The sequence below is a fragment of the Copadichromis virginalis genome, linkage group LG11 (assembly GCF_057382275.1).
Source record: "Copadichromis virginalis isolate Kocher_CV1m ecotype Utaka linkage group LG11, C_Virginalis_male_GT1.1, whole genome shotgun sequence".
Classification (NCBI taxonomy): Eukaryota; Metazoa; Chordata; class Actinopteri; order Cichliformes; family Cichlidae; genus Copadichromis; species Copadichromis virginalis.
The window spans coordinates 5,716,631-5,722,630 of NC_140628.1; positions in this window are offsets into that span (position 1 = coordinate 5,716,631).

Below are 6,000 nucleotides of genomic sequence, written 5' to 3' on the forward strand. Positions count from 1 at the left end.
TTCATTTTCAGCCATTAGCACTGCAGTTTCCACTGGTGGTTGTTTTTACTCCAAGCCCTTCCACGTTTTTACTTTTTACTCCTAGCCCCTCGTTGGGGCCAGCTCACCTGCTGACCCCAGTAGGCACCCCCGCCCTCTGGAAACCACCAAGGCCAGGGGGCCCAGGCCCATCCGGACCAGACTGCAGAGGAAACTGTGCCCACCCCATCATCCAATCAACTCCCAGAAAACACAATAGACACCCAGGTTAAGTTCATTCTACACCTCTCTTATAGCTCTCCCCCACCTGCAGAGTGAACTCCTGGAGAGCAGAGAAGCAGGAGGGTTTTTTTTTTTTTTAAGATAATAGCATTTTAGGAATCACCTTGACGATGCCTGCCTAGTGGCAGTTTATTCCTAGCTGTCGTAAATGTTGTTGTGTTGTTACAACTGATGCTGAGCACGTCCAATAAAGCAGCATTATAAAGAAAGCTACCGAGTGGTCATTCTACACTTCTGGTAATTAAAAATTGTACAGTGCATCTCTATTTTTGTTGATAAGATCATTTTTGGTTCAAATGTTATTTTTCTGAGCAGTACCTGAAGAGAGGTCTGATTCCCATGCCCAAAATTCTGCATGTTAAACTGCCCCTACAAACAAGGTTGACATGGTCGAAATCACATTTGTTAGTAGTAGAAAAAAAGAGCCACATTCTCAGTTGTGTCTCAGTTGAATCCTAACACACACACATGCTTGTATACTGACACTCTTATCCATGTCCAGAGCCCGATGGTGTAGCTGGGTTATTATAGCAGAAGGAGATAAGGTGGTCAGACAGGCAAGATGCAGTCCTGGGCTGTAATAGCCACAAGCTTATCTTAACACTTTCAATGACAGAGAACAGCTCTGACCTGAAGAAAACCAGCTGCTATTGTCGACCTTTTAATTCTTTGACAACAGCCATTTTAATCCCCCCACACATACCACATATCTGTGGTGTGAGAGGAAACTGCAGATTTTTCCTAATAACACCTAGCCTTTGTGTATGTTAATAAGCCTAAGGCTTAATAATGCAATGTAGAGACACTGGCTGTGTTCCCTCTACATGAAAAGACTAATTACTGTAAACTTAATCTGCAGGAGAGGCCTATATCCAATTACATGGAAATTAAAGCTCAGTGTGCTTCTGCTGTGTTATTAGTCTGATTGTGCATGAGCCGACATGTACATGTTCATCTCACACTATGTTTCTTCCTGTACATCTGCCTATTCATATTTTTCCCTAGACAGCATCCTTTGCAGGCCTTCCATGTGTGTTCATCCAACAGATTCAATAAGATACAGCTGAAAATAGTAGCCCCCCTCTTCATCAATATGATCCTGCTGACAATCTCTCCTTCATTAGAGTCAAAGGAATTAACCAAACGAGGAAAGTTGAAAGTGTAGCCTCAGGTCAAAAATATTTTCTGTCAGCTTTAATCACATTGCAGCTACATCTGTGTCTTGTATGTAACTGTGATCTGCATCAGTCTACTCATATAACAACAGATGGATTCTCAACAGCGAAAAACACGTTTTCACAAACTGGTAATATCTGTGTTTTTTTAGTTTTACTCTGTAGCTGCACTGAAAAAGACAATGTCCCACCAAAGGACATACAAAGTTGGCCATTGTTACGGCCCTAGCAGAGCCTCTTCCTGAAGTTGCCTGTGTGGGTTAGGGCGTCCTACCATCTCTCCTGTCCTAGGTGCCACCCTTTTTCTTTTCTACAGCTGACTCCCATCAGCAATTAAAAGTATTTAAGGTCAGAGAAAGGTGAGCTCTGGTGCCAGAGAGCCATGTTGGTCTTTGCCGCTAGTGAGCTGTGTTTTGTGACTGTTTGTGCCTGCTCGGTGGAGAGGAGCGTATTTGGTAGTGATGGGTAGATGAAGCTTCATGAAGCACTGAAGCTTTTCATCCAATTGGTTCATCCCAGCGCAAAGCTTCTTGAAGCTTCATTTGCTCTAGTAGGACACCTACTGGACGTAAAAATATTAGTTGGCATGAATTTGAAGAGTGTGGCCTTTTGCACACAGCCTGTAAATGTCAACAACAAAAGGAGTGTGTAACACATGTATATTGTAGTGATGGCAGTATACTCTGTATATTTATACTGGCAGTATGGAAAATGATCATTTACTGTGATGTGAGGTGTGGTTGGGGTGTGGACAGTGGTTGTGCTTTTGTAACGTTGAGGTATAGACAGCTACACACTGAGGCTTTGAGCCTCAGTCCTGCCCACATTTTATTCTGTAAAAACTAAATTTTCACTGCTTTTATGGCCTTTTTAGTGGGGAGAACATAGCTAGGATTTAACGATTTAACAAATCTTTTAAATCCTTTGTCCTCCACAATGCTAAATGGCTGGGAGTCCTCAATCACCATGCTAACCAGGTCTTCATCTATTTGAGATTGTTCTCCTGAGGAAAGACAACAAAAACAAAGCACAAATATAAATATCACACACGTAACTTATTACAGTTGTATAATATTGTTATATCATTTAGTAACATTACTGCATGCTATATTATCATGGCATTTGATGGCTCACCTGGTCTTGCTCCACAATCGGTGTCCCCCTTATTCTCATGCAAAGCTCTGTAGTGCCTAAGCATGGATGAGGTGTTGTTGTTGTTATATCCCAGCTCCCTGGCACATAGCAAACACTTCACCTTGTACAAAAGTAAAGACAGCTTAACATAAATTGTATTGCACCATCAGTATTATGAAAATACATCTTCTGTAGAAATTTACATACCTTGTTGGGAGGAATAAGATCAAAATGTTCCCACACAGGGGAGGACATCCTCCTCTTCTTAGCTGGCTCCATTCTCTCCTGACTTTCTCTCCTCACTCTCCTAAACCTCCAAACTGTCTCCAAACTCTCACTAACTGCAACTCTCCATCAAACACCCACATTTTGAATGAAGTCTGAGGGCTTTATATCACTGTCATAGCTCGCGGCAAAGTTCGACCCACTTCATGAACCAGTCACGTGGTACAGCCGGGCAGCGAGGCTTCGGACGTCATCATTTTCAGCTCCTCCCATAAATGAAGCAAGCCTCGATACGCGCATCGCGGAAACGCCCCCTCCATTACTGGACACAAGCTTCGAAGCCTCGATACAGAACGTCACATCACTAGTATTTGGTGACTAACCCTTTACTTTGATTTATTTTTCAGTAGTACTGACCAACGTCTGAGTTTTGGTTTGTTTCTTCAAATGGTGATAGCGGCTTGGCCGTCTGTTTTAGTTGAGTTATTAATAGAAACTGTAATAAAACTTCAATTTAGCCATTTTGCCTCTGTCTCCTTTTTTTGACCAGAACACTTTTTGTTACTTCCCCTCATCGCCTGGACCCCTTTTTAAGGGAACATAACTAGTGGGTGCTGGTCCGGGATCTGAAAAGGGAGTTTGATATTAGTGGTGTTTGGTTTTTTTCTGCTTTTATGTAACGGTCGTGTTGCCTTTTGAGAAGAGTAGAAATAAACCTTCCCAGTTTAGTTAGGTGAGTGTCCACCTGAGCTTTTTAAGTTCTTCCTTCGTGCACTCTTTTATTATTTGCCTTTTCTTGTTTTTGGAGTAATCCTGGGCAGGGATAAGTTCCCTGTTGGGGGTAGGCAATTCAGGGCTCCGGTTGCTGAAGCTTTGCCTTTCAAGTCGCCTCGAGCCCAGTTGTTTAATTAACTATTAATCTGTTTAATTGTTGGCTAGCCTGTGAGAGAGTTGGCGTAGGGGGTGTGGCGGTTGTCTTCAGGCTGAAATGGCGTTAAAGTTGCATCAGCTGGAGGTGATGAGTACTGGGCCTACACCTGTTGGTGAGCAGGTGTCTAGGAGCTCGTTTGTAGACAATAATATTCACCTTGTTCCTGTTTTCTGTGAGACGCGTGTTGATCGTTTCTTCAATGCATTTGAACGCATAGCGACTGCACTGCAATGGCCTCAAGACATGTGGTGTGTGATGTTGCTATGTAAGTTGACAGGTAAGGCTCAGGAAGTTTGTTCTGGTATATCTATGGAGGACTTTTTAGTTTATAAAAAGCTTAAGTGCTGTCCTCAAAGCCTTTGAACTTGTACATGAAAGTATTTTCGAGGATTAGAGTTGACACGGGGTCAATCTTTCCTTGACTTTGCAAGAGAGAAGAGAAAACTTTTTGATAGGTGGTGTTCTACAAGTCAGGCTAATTATTTGAGTTTGATATGTGAGCTAATGCTTTTTGGAAGATTTTAAAAACTCTGTTCCTGAATGTATTGCTCCTTTTTCTGACCTGGACACTTTTTGTTACTTCCCCTCATCGCCCAGGCCCTTTTTTTTAGGGCCCGAGCACCGAGAGTGCGAAGGCCCTATTGTATCTGCTCCGTTTCTTATTATTATTATTATTAGGGCCCGAGCCCTGATAGTGCGAAGGCCCTATTGTATCTGCTCCGTTTCTTATTATTAGGGCCCGAGCACCGAGAGTGCAAAGGCCCTATTGTATCTGCTCCGTTTCTTATTATTATTATTAGGGCCCGAGCACTGACAGTGCGAAGGCCCTATTGTATCTGCTCTGTTTCTTATTATTATTATTAGGGCCCGAGCACTGACAGTGCAAAGGCCCTATTGTATCTGCTCTGTTTTTTATTATTAGGGCCCGAGCACTGACAGTGCGAAGGCCCTATTGTAATTGCTCTGTTTATTATTAGGGCCCGAGCACTGATAGTGCGAAGGCCCTATTGTATCTGCTCTGTTTATTAGGGCCCGAGCACCGAGAGTGCGAAGGCCCTATTGTATCTGCTCCGTTTCTTCTTCTTATTATTATTATTATTATTATTATTATTAGGGCCCGAGCACCGAGAGTGCGAAGGCCCTATTGTATCTGCTCCGTTTCTTCTTATTAGGGCCCGAGCACCGAGAGTGCGAAGGCCCTATTGTATCTGCTCCGTTTCTTATTATTAGGGCCCGAGCACTGAGAGTGCGAAGGCCCTATTGTATCTGCTCCGTTTCTTATTATTATTATTATTATTCAGGCAAAACAAGGGCCTTTTTGAGGGCCTAAACATGCTCAAAAACTCATGAAATTTTGCACACATGCCAGGTCTGGTGAAAAATTTTGTATTTTAATGGTTTTACATATGAGCACTGGGAAATGGCTCTACAGCGCCACCTATGCCTTGTTAAATGCAGCCCTACGACCACATGGTTTGAGCTACATGTATGAAATTTGGCACACATGTGTATCATGCCAAGACGAACAAAAAAGTCTGTGGGCCCATTGACGCAAACCCAACAGGAAGTCCGCCATTTGGAAGAGAAGGTGACATTTTGGCTCTAATTTTGCCATTTCCATGCCTCGAACTTTTGCGAACTCCTCCTTGGGGTTTCATTTCATAACCTTCAAATTTGGACAGTGTCAACTACACCCTTGTGCCATGTTAAATTGCGGAGCTTTTGAGTTTTCACAATACTATGAGGCCGTGGCGCCATGGCGAATTTCGATGACTCGCCATGAAAATCTTATTGCCTCTCATTTTGTCATACATTTTCTGACCTTGACCAAAGTGAACACATATGATAAGGCTCCACCCCTGAACATATTTCAACTGCCATATTTGACATCAAGGACAGCGCCACCTAGTGGGAACAGGAAATGTCATGTTTTACACTTTGGGGTACAGTATAGTGATGGGTGACATCTGCAGCCTCAAATTTCTCCAGGAAAGCCTTAAGGAGTTGGTCTTGGGTTACAGTGAAAACTGTGAGTTTTCGCGAAAGGGTGTGACCCCAGCAGCATGGCGAACTTTGATGTCACGCCATGAAGAAACAAATTAGTATAACTCAATGAAATCCAGTCTGATCAGTACCAGACTTTACAGGCATGATGTCAGACCCGCCCTGAACAGATTGATGTGCCCATTGTCGGAAATACGGACAGCGCCACCTAGTGGCAACAGGAAATGTCATGGCTTTAACTTTGTTGTACTGATTTTCACAGGTTGATCG